Genomic DNA, 17,694 nt, shown 5'->3' on the forward strand with positions numbered 1-17,694 from the left:
TTGTGGTTGATCTTTCTAGAAATATTTAAGTTTTGAGAGTATTTGCATATTTGTTTGGTGACATTGCGTGGGCCACTCCTAATAGCCTTGCTCTTGATCAAACTAACATTTATTTGTATTAGTATTAATATTACACAGTAAAATGTGACACCCTTTGTTAAGAACCTTAAACTAGCTGGCAAGGGGTTCTGGTGGCAGTGGTAACTAGCTTATAGCCTGGGGCATAGTTAGCAAACCTGTATCAGCCATTCCCAGGGGTGTGTGTGTGGGGGGGGGTGTCTGTAAATCAAACCTCAAAGAGTGTGTGTGTGTCAGCTACTTGGGCAGGTACACAAAACACTAGTTGGACAGAGAGGGTGCTGGAGGTCTTGGCTTGGACACTCAGCTGAGATCTCAACTCTATAGCTGGACCAGTGGGGAGTCTCATTAGGGATCTGGAGAAATAGGGAGAAACCAGCCCTAGATTGACTGTGGTCATTGTGTGTCTTAAGGGAAATTGCACTTGATGCAGAGAGCTACATCTGGAAATACTGTGTGTGTACATGTTATCCTCCCAGTGAATGTTCACCACTGGAGCCAGTGATGAGGATTGAGGCTCCTTGATTACTGGTCCAGTGGTGAATTGTCACAATCAACACTATTATTAGGGGACATTGTATAGGACACATGTCAGATTTTAAAAAAACATTTCAGTTACTGTAATGCATGCCTCAGGCAATAGGAAAAATGGCAGAAGAAAGAACACTAAATAATAAAGCCATATGTTGAAAATGACAAGCACTAAAAATGCTAGAAAAAGTCACAAAAGATAAAAAGATAAAAAAGTCAAAAATGGTCCTTGTTATATAAGGGCAAAAACATTTCTGACTGCAATACCATTGACATTTGCATTACCAAATGAACATTTAAATACCATAACAGTACAGTTAAACAGCATGCATCACTACAGCACTTTACATTTCCTGCTACTTTCTTCCACTCTAAAACAATACCTCCTCTATCAATTTGTCAAAAATTTTGCTCAATCTCTACTAAAATTATTCATCAGTATCTTGCAGTGATAATGGCTTCCTGTTATTAATCTTTTGATTTTGTTTTCTTTTCCATATAAATGTTGTTATACTATCATACTGACTTTTGACATTATGATTCTTGGTGAAAATCAACACAGACTTCACAAGGTTATAGGAGTAGCACATGTTTTAGCCAGCTGGCATATGGAAGAGGTCACTCCAATAGCCAGGGTTTGCAACTGTATGCATCATTTCCCAATGGATCATAGAATGATCCAACTGTACTTAACATACCATCAGTTGCATGACAGGGAAATAGTGGAACATTATCATGCAAAGATGTGCTGTGCTCAGATGGAATCTCATGAAATGCAAGTAATACTGATCCCAGTGGACAGAAATATAACAATAGCATTGTCCAAAAAAGATGTATAGTGTTACTTGACTACTAAATAACCACAAAATAGTAATGCTAGCTGCTAGAGTCTAATAATCCACCACTCAAACCCCTAAAAAAGGGATTCATCAGAATCTGATGAAGTCCTTCTTTTTATGGACAAAAGTTCTAAATCTATGGCATTTTATTTGTAAATTTATGAAATACTTTTTAGGTTTTTGAGTGCTGGATTATTGGACTCTGGCAGCTAGCATTAGCATTTTGTGGTTAGTTAGTAAGTGTATCATTGGCTAGCCTTGCTACAGTGACCTTCCTGCAATCATCAGGATATACAACACAGTTGCTGCAAATGTGGTTGCACTTTATGTGTTTATCACATGCATGCTCTTCACAAATACTACACTCATTCTTTAATGTTATGCCTCAAGATGTGGAGGAGTGTATGTGGTTCCCAAAGACCAGAAAGGAGAGAACATTATGTGGCCATTGTACAAAATAATAACTTTACCAGAAGTTCTAGTGGATATTGAATGCAGTCACAAAAGGCCCCGCCTGGTCCACATAGACATTGTTTCATCAACCATAAGAGTTTCAACTCATAGGTGTGGAGAGGTATAGTGACAGAGATCAGCAAATAGAATGGTAGTAAAAGGGGGACTAAGGATCTGGAAGGGCATATGTGATATAATCAGCAGATGAGTGGAGCAGGGTCTACTGTGCAGGGAGCAGGTAGTGCTTCCTGAAGGGACTATGTGTCCCAATTGTGGATACTTGCTCAGTATGTGTTTCATGGGGTACAACTCCTGCAGATCTGCAGATGTGGTTGTATTGTGTGTATATGTATTGTGTGACAGGTGTCTTGGGGGGTCTACTTCAGTAAACCGACCGCTCACTTACCCGACACCCAGTTGCCCGAGACGACAAGACCGACACCTTCAGAAGACCGATATCCACAAGACTGACGATTCACATGAGGTAAGTATCCACTTGGCCATCCTGTTGAACTTTGAACCTTACCCCCATGGTAGTGCATTCTCAGAGTTGGTATACTTAGTTAGTTAGGGGGGTGTGGGGGACAAAGCCCCCCACATAGGGGGGTGTGGGGGGTAAAGCCCCCCACATCTGTGGATTTAGTTTTGCTTAGTTTAGTTAATTTAAATGGGATGGCCAAGCAGTTACTTACCTCTCGTGAAACATTGGTCTTCCAGATGTCGGTCTTCTGAAGGTGTCGGTCTTGTCGTCTCGGGCAACTGGATGTCGGGTAAGTGAGCAGTCGGTATACTGAAGTATACCCGTCTTGGGTTCCTTGGTGGAAATGATACAAATGTGAATGCTTCTGATCAGAGGGACATCCCCTCCATGGAATGACATAAGCACCGGTACCAACACCTGCCACAGATTGTGCCTTGTGCCTGACCACCTCACAGGCTACTTCTGCAAACTTGGTCATGTTATGCTGTACCAGAGACACAATCAGTGGATGATGTAGATGAGGAAGCAGTATATGACCTTGACCTGCCTCTCTTATGGGTTATTGCCACAGTGGAGGTAGACAAGTGGCAGCTGTAAAAAGGACATTGACCCTGCAGTATAGATGCAGATGGCCTATCGTCACGGTGAAGAAACAATTATGCCTGTCCTACATCTGAATATGATGCACATCCATTGATTGATGCATGCAGACTGACATCAGGCATGGCTTGTTCAGTGACATATGACACAATAATGATAGAACCTGTGTAAGAAGTCATATAAACATTGGTGTGAAACACTGCTAATACATGACAATCCAACTTGCCAGTGATGCATCTGTGGTAGAGATAGCAGCTTTGCAAAGAATGTAAACAACTATATCATATATAGCACATTGCTGTGATTGAATTCCAGTTGTGCATGTAGAGGAGATATGACAGTGATGAGTGTCTCTGAAATCATGGCACTTATGTGGAATTTAAATACATTACTGACAAAAGGAAATTTCAGCCTTATGCATGCACAACAGAGGCACAGGATGATGCAATCAGCTCAGCTTCATATCCAGGTCTCTACAAAGTATCAGGGTCCTTTTATTCTCCACAGAGAGGGGCAACAAGAATTCCTCCATCATACTCAGAATGATCTGTGATGGTGTACCTCCACCTATGACCACCCTTTCTTGTGCATTGGCAAGGGCCTCGTCATGGGTTGCAAGATCGTATTGATCGTCTGTGATAGACCTGGTGGACAGCTCTGTTGTAGTCACTAACTGCATTAACTCTGTCACAAGCTCACACTACACATTCTCAGAGAAGGCCAAGCCACTTTAGTCTGTCTTCAATGTCCACTGTCCTTGCTCATAGAGGACCTGCAGTAGCACATCTGGTGTCTGTCTGGGAAATCTTCTCAAGATGTGTTCACTCTTTGGTAACATGTATCTTCCTAGAAATATTGACATATATCTATGGTGGGTGAGCAGGCAAAAGATATGCACAGCAACATCTGTACTGGTGTTGCACCTTTCCATAACTTTCAAATGTCCATATTTTGCAGAACATTCAGATTTCTGCCTCATATTTTTGGTCTGTTCGACATACATTTTATGATTTTCTGGACTGCACACAGTAAACTCCCTCTTATCTGGCCTCTCTTTAACCAGCCATCAGATTTCTGCCATAGCCCTAGCAAAAGACAGCAGAGAAGAACGACATATCAGCCTTCTCTGGGCTAAATAATAACAGTCATTTGAGTTTTAGATTTCATATTCATTAGAAAAATGCATACTAACACAAATTGTGTTATTCTAGCTGATTTATAACCTATAAATTCTATTTTGTATGCATTTTCTGATTAACCAGCCATTCATTTACCCAGCCTAAGGTCCGGTCCCAGTGAGATCAAATAAGAGGGAGTCTACTGTATATGATCCAGGGATGCAGATTTGCTGTATTGCAATACAGTCCTCTATAATGAGCCACCTATCAGTGGACATAGCCACTTCATTCTGCCCCAGATAAATACATTTGATGGGCTACTTCTGCCTCCATCTGTGGTCTCTCTTCTCTCATTCATCATTGCAACCCTTTCTATGTTCTTACTTTTATTTATGAAGTTAGTGTCCTCACCTTCCCCTAGCCTGTGTACATCAACATAAATACCTTTTTGGAGATCCACTAGCTATTCTTTAAAAAAAAAAGAATCAAAACTGCAGTGAGCACTGCAATGGTGGTGGCTGTTTATATCATGTTATTGGGGTTCATGTTGTAGAAATTATGGTAAAGGGACATGTCTAGGGTCAATGGCTCTGAATCACACATTTATCACAACACATACCATCCCTGTACACAATCAGCCTCATCCATGCCCATGTGCATGCAATAAAAAGTACAAAGCAGTCTTTACATGTATAGTCTGATCCATGAATTCTGTTGGGCTAAAGAATTCTCCATCTGCTTCAGAGTTTCTCAGGTATTGTACTACAGCCATGGAAACCAATGTGGCACATTCAGCTCTATACCTTATGTCCAAAATGTCAGCTCCTACCCCCATCTACAGTGTTTTACATGTGCGATTATGTGGTGGCATAGCATTGCAGCACACACCATGTGATTCCCACAAACTGCAAAAACACAAACCTTCTACCTTTCTTTCTTGGTAAGCAACATGTGAATTGGCCACGGTGTCTGAAGGGTCTGAATCAGAAATACTACTACATGGTATGGGAACGTGGCTAAAATATTTCTGTACCCCCTGCATCAACACCATAATCAGTGCCTTTTTTGTGGACTGCTATGAGTGCCCACCAGTACAATGTGTATGTCTGAGCCTGTTTTAATAGGGACAGAGAGTGGTGCCACAGGCATCTCCCACTATGATGAATAGTGGTAACATAGTTAATGTGACCTAAAGAGGCACCAATGTGAACTTCTTAGCCAAGACAAGGTTGAGGTTAGAGGGAAAGAACACGAGTTATGCAAGTAATAGTGACTTGTTGAGCTATATGCCTTTTTTTGGGTTTCATGAGCATATTTTTCTTTCTGTTTTCAGAAAATAGTAAGATACATGAAAAATAGCTGATGTACCTTAGGAAGTAAGCATGACTCTCCAGGCATTGGAGTACTTTTATGAAAGTGAAGTTGCAGCTGCATGTCTGTTAACACCTGCTTAGGTTTCCATTTTTGCATCATTGCTAATTATGTTAACCACTGCTTACTGTTTTGGTTGGCTTTATGTGTCACATGCCTTATCACAGCATCTCATACTCTTCTTCTGTCCGTTTTATCATCGGGGATTCACACTAGTGTCATGGTGATGCATACTGGCCTGATAGTGGGTGTGTTGCCAACATCCTGTCATTTTCTACTTTGGATCTGATTGGTTGCATCATTCAGTGTTACATCAACATATATGCAGTCTGCTATGTCTTACACATATGCTAGTTATTCCACTTCCTCTGTCAGTGCTGGTTAAACTGGCATATGATGGGCATGCATGACATGGTGGCTATCATATGTCATGGTAGGTAATTGCCACAGGCCTTTGTTGTTTTGTATGTATTCCTTTCTAGCACTATGTGGTGGTTTTCACATGGTATTAGCTGATAAGCTCCTACAAGCTAGGCAATACATGTTCAGGGGGTTAATCAGCTCAGCATCACTGTTTCTTTTTTTTTTTTGCACTGTTTGCAACTTAAGGATTGTGCAATTGACCTACACACAGAGACCAGTTAAGTAACATTTACTACTGCCTCTTGTGGTGCATATACTGCTATAGTACATTTGTGCCAGGCATCTATATTGTTTTTGGTTTGTAACTACATACTTAATAATTTACGTCTCCAGTGACTGCATTTCCATCCAGTGTGGCACACATTATTGATAACTGCTTTTGCTTTTGTTACTCTCTCTCTCTTCCTCATTGTCTGTATTCTTTCTTTTCTTTTATTTGTCCTTTGTTGTTTTGTTTTTCCCATTTATGTTTAGATGTCATGCAGTGTCAGGTACAGTAGTAGATGCAGTTTGTAATGGACCGTCACACTGTGTTCTTCCTTTTCCATCATCTTCTGAGTCCTCAACCATCCCCAGGCCTGCCTCTCTGAAAGATTATGTAGGCCATCAAACAGGAAAAGCTTTATAGGTTTTCCTTGTGTTCTCTGGTGGAATTTGTTCAGTGGGGGGTGTAGGCTCCCCATCAGGGGCATCAGTGGTAGGTCCTGGTATGTCACCTGGCAAGACGTGCAAGGTCTGGTGATGACTTTGATAGACCTGCACCTAGACACCCTCATTTCCAATTTGGAGCACATTCTCATGTGACAGCCAGAGCTGCACAGCTGCCTGGGTCTATCCAACAGGCCATCAGTGGCTTGGCCCAGCTATGAGGGCAGTCATTCAGTGGTGAATGATAGCATGATTAATGCTGTACTGTGCAGTGTAGCATTCAAATATTACACACCCTATCCCTTATCATGATGTGCTCTTTTCTTATATATCAGTTCTCTCACCAGTTTGTAGTCCAGCGAGTGTTCCTCACTCTGACTGTGTCTCTCCTTTGAGCACTTATTTCAGTCTATGCCAACATCCCCCATGTTTGCACTTTGTGTATATTTATCTGCCCATATAACTATCCGTATACTCTGTTTTTCCTACCAATACCGTCATCATGCTCCCTTACTCCTCTACCCTTCTTGAAAATATATAAAAAAATGGGACCCTGTCATCCCCCAAAAATAATACTCTTGTTTCCTCAACCCATTCCAATCTTCCTTTCCCCTTACCCTTCGCTGTCTTCCTCTGCTTGCTTTAGCTCTTTTCTGTCATCTTTTAAGATCTGATGTAGTCTTTGAAAGGAATAGCTTATCTTAATCTAAAATCAATATCCTTTGAACATCAGCAGAATACCTCAGAAGAGTGATTGACTTTTAGAACATTAAATGTTTTTCTACCGATGGTGAATGACTTGGTGCCACAATCTGTAACCATGGAGGTGAAGTGCATCGAAGTAAAAGGTACAGCTTTTCAAATTAACAGTGTCTGAGACTATACTCCATAGTATTACTAAATACACCCTCAGACTGGTTTCTATTCTATAAACAGTGACTTTAAAAAAGAACAAGAGAAAACAAAATATGTACTGTTCATAGAATCCTCAAGAACTATCACAATAGAATAATAACATAAAAGGCCACATTTTTTGTTTGCTGGGAATTAAAAATGGAAGTAATGCCTTATACGTCCTGTTTAATAAGTAAGTAAACAAGAGATTATTTTCTGCATTGTTAGGCAGCTCATTTTATTATAGGAAAAATAAAATTCTGAAATAATACTGGCGACTTACCTAAGTTTCAAAATAGAATGAGGAAAGCTTAATGTCACTTTTGCATTTTAGTTGTATGGACTTCAGATAACATCTGGTAAAAAAATTACATAATTCAGTGAAGTGCCCCACCCAATATAATAAATAAATAAATAAACAAATGCAAATAAATCAGTGAAGGCAAATTTAAACTTCAAGTGGGATTTTATGAAATACAGAGCATTACTTTTTAACTGACTATAAAGAAGTTTATCCTACCCTCTGACTGGAATGGAATTCTTCAGAAATAGGAAGAAGACAATATTTCAGTACTCCTGTCTCATTTGCTATCTTCACAAGTTGTAGTTATGTACTACATTTACCTATGGCAAACAAATAGTTTCTGCATTTGCAATGATTATAATAGTCATCAGTGGTTCCTGCCTGCCATCCTGATACTACACTCAAAGGGACATTTTTTCCATATAAAATTTCTTTCTTTATATATGAATATTTCAAAGTTATACAAGTTGACTCCCTCAGCTTCTAATGAAAATGGGTTATGCCACCCAATCTATCCTAGTTAAAGTGAATTAACAAGCAATTACCAGTGCTGTGTGGTTGGATAGGCAAGGTAGACACTACCTGCTGTCTTTTTACATATTGGGCATAATAATAATAACAATATAAGTAAAATATAGTGTCAACATTTGCAGTTTTTCCATCAACTTACTAATTGCTTGCCATGTTAATTGACAGAAACTTCTGTCTTCTACTTGCTCTAGATACTGTAGCGTTTAGTTTAATTAACAATCCCATCAAAAAAAAAACAAAACTTAAAGCTGGCTCCCAGAACAGTTGTATTGGTTTAGTGGCAACTAACAAACTGACATCCAGTTTTATAGCTACTACTAGCAGTTAACTGCAAGCTCTTAGAGTCAGAAAATAAAAAAGGAAAGTAGCAAAACTGTGCTCACATGACTTCCTCACCATTACATATCAGTGTCCTTTTCTGCTATATACAGTTATGATCTCTCACACACACATAAAGATGAACACACAGTTAGTGGACAGAAAATGTCATGGTTACAGCACCATCCTCTTCCCACTTCAGCCATTCGTATGGAATTGTATTCTAACCTGCAGTACAGCGTGCCATTTCAACAATAGTGAGGCAACATCATAAATTACATGATTTAGAAATAAGTGCAGAAAACACACAGATCCACTCTCCTCTCACTTTCTGCAGAATTACTGCCACTCACATAAAGAATGTGATACATAAATCAGTTTACAGCCACAAGTTATGTATTATTGAAAAATACATAAATTGTACACCTAAATGCAGTAAACAGGCTGCTGCTTTTAACATAATCCAAGCAGTCAGACAAGTACTCTTTAAGTAATAGCTGTGTTTTTTCTTGATTTTAATTCTTGTCATAGTTCTTGTCACAGACCTGATGAAGGCTTTATTGCATTATTATTTTATTAAATGTATTGCATTAGTTAGCTGAAAGTGATTATAAGTAAAATTATTTTTATGTATATCTTTTTATATATGGTTCCACTTCCTAAACTCAAAATACTAAAATCTTGAAGTTCAGTATTTCGAGTCGAGAATGTCGAAAGTACAGTTTTTCAAAATTGCACTATTTTGAATGTTAGTTTACTGAATCTGTGTTGCGTTTCCTTTGGTGAGTTATGCAGTGTGTGCTCTCACTTTAAGGGTTGTGTGGTATGGCGGGCGATGTTCACGTCTGTACGGAGATTCAGGTAGGTGTTCAAATTTTAAGGGTTTTAGTTTTAATATATTAATATTTAGTTGCTGTGGGGAGTTGTAGAAGTAGGTTGGGGTAGGTGGGTGAGAGTGTATGTTTGTGAGTGCTGAATGTTATGATTTTTGTACATGTGTAGTGTGTGTTCATGTGTTATTAGTGAGTTTAAATATGACTGTCTGCAGTGTGAGTGTAGGGTAAGTCAGGGAAGGTGTGTGTTCCTTTCTGTTTGGGTTCGTGCGACCTTGGAGTTGGTATATATAAGTAGGGGGGGTGTGGGGAGTTGCAGGGGGGCTTTCCCCCTGCAGAAAAGTATATTGGTGTTATTGGTTTTGTTTTTGTAGTGTTTGTGTTGTTTTGGGGGGAGGGATATGGATTTATTTGTGTTTTCTCAGATTCAGTGTTGTGAGTGTTTGTGATTGTGGTGTTTTATGTTTTTGAGGGTTTGACATTCTCCACTTGAAATACTGAAATTCGTGATTTCAGTATTTTGAATTTAAGAAGTAGACCCCTTTTTTATGTATATGTTATGCTTTTCTTAATACCTGATATTGGAATGTGGGTTGTAAATAGGTAGTTTTTCCTTAACTAGGATTTAGTTTCATCTAATAGGTAGTGTGTGGAGGTGGGTACTTGCTGTTGTAACACGCACTTTTACGGCCTGTTTATATTGTTTGCCATGAATAAGCTGATTTAAAATTAAACATTAAGCCCAGGATTTAATAAAATCCACGTAGGTACAGTGTAGAGCCTACATGAAATGTATCAATGCACATGACCACTGTTCCCCGTTGCCAGCTCGCCATGCATATTAATGATGGCACACTGATGAGCGAGAGCCGAGGAACATGGATATTGTATCAGTGTAGGTGTAGTGGTTAACTGTGGGTGCGGTAATTTTGTGAAGTGTGTCAAATGTGTAATACGTCATTACAGTGATGTGTTGTGTCCCCTGTTTTTTTAATATTTCTTTTAATACTGCATGTTTGTGAGGTGTGGTGCTGAGCAGAGCGCAGCAATACCAAGCTGTGCTCAAATATAGACAGCTGAATCCTGGCAAACATCTAAAAATCAAAACCAGGTGTAATTAATTATCATAATTAAATTTTTTTTTCCATTTATGTTTGTGTGGAGCGGAGCACCATACAGCAGAATGGAGGTCATACATACATGGCAGAAACCTGCCAGACATCTAAAAATAGAAACTGGATATAAGTAATTATTTATTTAAAGTTTTGTTTATGTGTGTTCATGCGTGTTTACATGGGTTTGCACAGTGCGACAATGTGCCCAGCAAAGCTTAGATGTAGCTCAGTAGTATATGTGAAGGTGTACCAGCTTTCATAAAATTCAAGTAGCTACATGGGTAGAGGTGCAGCTATATGTGTAACACATCCTGGGTTCAAATCCATAGCAGAGAGAACATGTCTGTAATTTGCTGAACTATTTTTTTAGAATTTAATAATACAATTGTAAAATATGGCACTGGCTCAATCATGCTAAGCACCACATAATGTGTTATGGCTGCTAATGTTTCTGCGGTGCTATGCTTCGTTTAAACTATGGTTGTGCAAGTTCTCATACTGCTCAGCTTCGCTTAGCTGGTTTGTGTGCTGCTAAGCACTGCAGCACTTTTTTTGAATGTTGCTCAATGACATGCTAGGATAGGAAAGCAACCTATATTAAGCACAATATGTGGGAATTCTGCAGAATCCATTGGAGTTCAATCAACTGTTAGTACGGCTGGTGGTGTTGGGGAAGATGTGCACTTTCAGGTGCAGTAGTGGGTCATTCAGGAGTCCAGGGTCATGGTTGGGCTCCTTGTAAAAAAACATGAAGATAGGCTGCTGCAGGGTGGTTTCCAGGGCTCGGAGTGTAAGGCGGAGACCTGGGACCAGTTGGCCAGAGAACTGTGCAGTGTTACTGGTATCCCCTGCACAGCTGAGCAGTGCCATGACCACCATGATGACCTGAAGAGATGAAAGAAGGGAACCTTGAACACCTGGGTCCAAGAAATGAGGAGAGGGAATGCCCCACAAATATGTTAGTAATATTTCCTGTTTTACCAATATGCAATCGGAATGTCTGAAAAACTGGTATGCATAATGCTGTGCTTCTCACCCAACACCTGCAGTTGAGAGGGCTTGCAATGTCAAGTCTCATGCCTGGCACCAGCCATGAGTGTGGTAAGTATGGATGTATTATCCCAACTGTAGTGCAATAAGCAAGAAAGAGTAAAGCATTAACTGCAATGTTGTTGTTTGTCTTTCAGCTTTTTCCTGGTAAGGGGTCGCCACAGCGGAACTCCGGTCTGCTAATGATTGGCAGTAGATTTTTACGAAACTCTGAGGTGCCAGCTCGACGCCCAACCTTCATTGAAGGCACGCCCATTTATGCACACATGTCTTTCGAACGCTACCCAACCACGGGGAGGACATGCAGACTCCACAAAGAAGGCACTCCCATGCCAAGCCAAGAACATAATGCTCTGTCTTCCACAGGCTTCAGGTAATAAAGGTATATGGGTGAGGTAGCCCACTCCATGGCCAGATATTGTGTGTGGACTTCACATATATCTCAAACCAATAACAATAATATGTGCTCACCAGTATTGCTGAAAGTGAAATAAAGCTGCAGTAGTATATGCAGTAAGGTTGCATACCATGCATGTGTGTTCTATTGTCACTGTAGTCTAGTATAACACTGTAACACTACTAGAATGCTAGTGGAAAGTCCTGTAATTGTAGTGCACAATTCATAGTATGCTTCCAAGTGATCTCCAGACAAGTATCAGTCACCCTTTAGTCAGCAGTGACTCAGTAGCTCAGTCTGTTAAATTCTTTGTACAGAGTACATTTTGCCACACAAAGTCATGGGTTCAAATCTACTACATTTTCAGTATCAGTCACATAATACTCACAATTTCTCTCTCCCCAAGAGCACAGAAGTGTTATGGGTGAAGTAGCCCATATTATCTGCAGATATTGTGTTTATATATCATGGAATATTACACTGAATAGCAAGAATGTGTTCATCATCATTGCTGATTCAAAAATAAAACTTTAATACCAGTATGGCTGCATTGCTTGCATGTCTGTACTATGCTGCTGCAGTCAATTATTAAATTATTTGCAGATGCCCCCCTGCAGTCACAACTAGGGGGTCTACTCCCATGGCTGCCAACTACTGAGCCATGACGTTTGCCTAGTTTGATTACTGTACACAAACATGCCTCTCAAGTGTCACTATTTCTTGTAATGTAATTAAAACTGACTAATACATCTGTCACATGTTTGCCAGATATGTTATTACCTGGAATGCAATGTATTACCAAATCCATTTACAGAACACCCTGGTAGTTATATAAGTCCACATTATGTAAAACCATTCTGAGTAGTTCTCTACCTGCATTTATTAGTTCTTGGCCCTTATTGTCCCATGCTATCAACTTGAGAGGTATGTACTTGCTACAACAGCTATAGGAGAATTTTAGTCACTGTAATCAAAACTGTCTGTACACACCTGTAGAAGTATTTATGACCAGTGTTGTCAGGGATATCATCTGCAATGTCACTAATGGAATGCCCCCCCAAACACACACACCGCTTATCTCAATTTATTCATTATTGTAATGTGTTGTTATGATTTCATAGTAACATCATTTGTTAAGATAACTATATTTTGGAAAATGTGGTTGATTATTATGTTTTATTATGTTTCAATATTAACATATTTTGCTAATGCCTTATGGTTTACTTCACAGTGCATGCTGTTACTGTATTGACTGTTATCTTACATAATGTTGTATTGCACATAATATATATAAATATGCATTTGGATTAAAAAATATGATGTTCCATTCTATTAATACTAACACTGGTTTGGTTGTTACTAACTGTAACTTATTGCTTTACCTCATTTACCACAGCATGTCAAGGTAGGCCAGTTCTGGCTGATCCACCTACCTTGCCTCAACCGGCGATGGCACCGGGTCAAGCATGTCTGGGACCCAGACTGGTGGTGCTCCCTCTGCTGCCCCTGCCCTACCTGCTGTGTCAGGTAGTAGGTGCCCCAGGGGAAGGGGCCCAGTCCTTCTCTGAGAGTGGTGGCAGAGGAAGACTAGTCACCTGGCATGAGCTACCAGCCCTGGCGAGCAGAATGGTCCACTGTGGCTATGATCATCACCTGTGCTGGATTGATGGCATGCTGGCTGACCTGGTGGGGCAGCCTCTTACTGGTGCCAGCCTCCAGCACAGCCACCCTAGGAACAGTGAAGGAGCAGTGATGATGGTCCCATGTGTGGGGACATGAGTCATGCCGCTGCCATCTGGAGGCACATGGGACTCTGATTCCACAACACCCTCCCTATCCAAGATGTTCACTTCCTCATGTCACACACCACCCCTGTCTGCTGTCTTGTCTGTCTCTTCTGTCTGAAAATGCATACTCACCTACCAAATTTACCTCCCTCAAATGTACCTATCTCCCTTCACCAATACTCCACTCTCACCTTAAAAAATGGGCACCTGTCCTAAAAAAAATATATCAAAATATCATCCTATACATAGCTCTCCATTTTGCAAGTGTCCACGGGACAAATGTAATTTGGTCCAATTGGCTTGAGAATGCAGTTTTGTTGTCCTCATTCCTCTGTCTGGGGTTTGAGAATCCAAAATCTACAAATGTATGAAAGTGCGCAGTTGTTGTTGTACAAGAAATGTATAGGTATGGTTCTATCCTACACCTATGCTGCACATCCCTTCCTGCCTTTCAATATGTTTTTCCCAATGCTTGCCCCCATTTCAATACATTCCTATCCCCCCTTTTTTTATTTTCTTTATATTTTTAGTGTAGAGTTGCACGGTGCACCATGTCACACAGCTACGCTAAGCTCAGCTAAATACACCTATAATGATTATATATGTTCCTACATTGTAAGTCACATGTACAAAATAAACACCTTTGCCATGTTTCAAACCCGAGCCCATCACACCTGCAGCACACTGCATCAAACTGCCGCAATACGCAACTCTTACTTAAAACTGGTGGTTTAAACAAAACATAGTAATTGCCAATTAGAGTCATTAGGCGTGTTTCAGCAGAGCTGCAAGCCGCGCTGCACCATGCAAACTGGAATAAAAAGTAATGGAAAAAATGAGACTGTACCTTGGATTCTGGTGCAATAGTACACCCTAGACAGCCAAAGATATGATAATGGATGTAACTGAGGCCTGTGATAGCAGGTAAATGTGCCCTTTTATCAGCAACATCTAGAAAGTCACCTGCTAAGGCATTACTGACAAAATACATGTTTAACTAGGACTCTGGTGCACAAAAACATCCATATAAAGCCATGCACATACTGATGGATGTAGAAAATGTTTGTCACAGCCTGTATGTGTGCACATATATTTTGCAAATACACCTTCTGGAGCATTGACTTAGAAGCTCAGTCTGTTAAGTGACTTGCATAAAGTGCATTTTGCCACACACAGTCCTGGGTTCAAATCCAGTGTTGTGCTGCATTCTAATTACAATATTGTGAAAACAGCAATTAATGGATCACTTATACACTCTTTATCCACACAAAGCATTGCAAATTGAATAACGCTTTGTCAGTGCATGAAGTCTCAGGCCTTCAGGTAGGGAAACACTTCACATATCCATATAGCAGTACTGTATGTCGAATAGTACTCTGTTATTGACACAGTTGCCTAACATGTGTACCTTAAACACATACCTTAATTGGACTGTAAAAGGTACCCTTACACTGGCACTGCCTCTACATCAAGGCTGACACAGCTGACACAGATTCACCTACAACTTGTTGTCCTCCAAAGTGTTCACACTCTCTGCCTATGTCTACTACCTGCAGCAGCAGCTGCAGCCTGTGGTACACACAGTTCTATATAAATATTTCTGCTACAGACCTACCCTCTGCGACAGTGTAGTCTCTTCATCCCAGTAGTGTCCATCTCAACAGCTAAGAAAGGGGCCCAGGTCTACATGAAGGCCTTATATATTGCACAGTGGTTGCATGTCACTGGCTGATAGTGCAATTCAGCTGTTTTGGCTGCGGTTAGCATTTCAGAACCACATATTTCTTTAGAGATAATCACTTGCTGATGGGGAGCATGTTTAAAAGGTAGGCAGTTGGCTATGGGGAACTATTCTGCATGAGACCTAACTCACACAGAGCACACCTTTGCAAAACCTTACTAGCAGCACATTTCAACAGAGGAATACTACACTCCACCAGGTATGTAACTGTTTTTTGTGTATAACAGGATGCAGATAGGAGGATGCAGGTATGGGGAATATGGATTACAGCATAAGCCTGTCTTACACCTGTGATAATGATATGTCATTGATATTCTGCTGTGTTATACCTATGGAGGCTGTACAATACTCCAAGGTTGCATTGTCTTATGTCACTGTGGCACACTGGTGTTGTTGGACTGTCCCTTCATAGTGGTTGTAAAAGCACACTGCTATTTGTCTGGCACTAGTCTTATGACATATTATTGGGTGTTTGGCCCTAGCAGACACACCACCATAGACTAGAGTGTTGGGTGTATGATCATACAGCAAAATTTCTCATGGCACATAGGGAAATACATCACTATTGATACTATTTCGGTTGGATCCACACATGTTGTATGTTGTCACACTGTGATGTATGACATGTGTGAGTAAACAGCAGATAGTGCCGGGCATTTTCCCCTTGCTGTATCTGTACATAGTGGATATCTATGTATCTGATCATGTAATGTGTTCCCATTGTGTTGTCTTTCAGGAATAATTTACCACAGATGACACCCACACTTCTCTGATGCAGAGAATGAGATAATCTTACAAGAACTAAGGCAGTATCATGACATCCTGCTATCCAGGGGGAAACATAATAGGGAACAGCAGGCTGAATTGTAGTCAGACCATGTCCATGATCTTAATGCCACGGGCCAGCAGGGCTGGACATATGAACAGGTTCGACACCGGGCAACCAATATGATTAATGCTGCATGTCGATGGGCAGTGGATATAGCCAGGGATTGTGCTATCACCGGTGGACGACCTGCAGTGGTACAACAATTCTCGGCCACTGAGGAATCCCTGGCATACCTAGGCACATGCAACAGCTCCCAGACATCCATCACACTGTACATTGTGGAGGTGGGTGCCACACTTTCCACAGCTAAGGAGTGTGCATGTAAACCTAGCGTGATCAGCATTGCAATACTGCTGCAGTCAGTGTGTCATGCTGTAGATACTCTTATGTTGGGGTCAGGTCTTTGTTCTTTGGGGGGGTGAAACCTCAGATATACACACATATGCAGAATGGGACCAATACAACAAGTAACACAGTAGCTACTGTAAATGTGAAATATATGGACATATTACCTTGTTGTGCTTCAACATGCAGTGGTACTGACATTACCCCACCATCAACTTTTCACTGGTCCATCAGGTATTGCCCAAAGCTGTGGTCCTGCTGCTGGTAAGTATGACACTTGTTTTGTTAAGGAGCAATTATAGTGTAGTACAGTTAAGGGTCAGAATAATGCCCTATGTACACATAATTATGTGTATAAACAGCATAGGATATTTTTAAATGCCAGTCTGGAAGAAGTACCTACGTTTTTGAGAGAGGGTAGTCACAGGGGTGTAGTTCAACAAACAGATACACTTTGGCAGTTACATGTACAGATAAAGATCCTGGTTTAAATGAGGCAAGAAATCTAAAATGCCTTTTAAAATGCAACAGGTTGAGGGCAAATACATTAGGCAGTGGAATGTGTATTTCTATATAATTGTGAAGAGAGTTGTACTGTGTTTTATGTGTTCCTTTTCAATTATAGTGTCACACTGAGTAAGTAAAAGGTAAATATTACTGCTTATGTTTGACTTGATTTACTTCAGCTGATGGTTATAAAGGTCATGAGTTGAATTTGAATTGTGTTCCGAGGTAATGCTTTGTGGACGAAGGTGGTAACAGAAGTTGTTTGACTGCTAATCCAGTTGTTGTTCTTCGTTATTAGTCTTGGATGCTTTTCGTACCCAATAGTGCAGGTATTAATGTACTGCTTTTTTCGTGCTTATTGCAGATGACTGTGGGAGTTGGATTCTGTCCCCTTCACAACCTGATATCAGTGTCTCCTTGGACACTGATGATGATGGTGGCCACAGTGTGGAACAGGTAGGGGTGTTGGGGGCTGAATCTGTTCCAGAGGTAGACATCACT

The sequence above is a fragment of the Protopterus annectens genome, chromosome 5.part0 (assembly GCF_019279795.1).
Source record: "Protopterus annectens isolate FY-2018-M chromosome 5.part0, PAN1.0, whole genome shotgun sequence".
Lineage (NCBI taxonomy): Eukaryota > Metazoa > Chordata > Ceratodontiformes > Protopteridae > Protopterus > Protopterus annectens.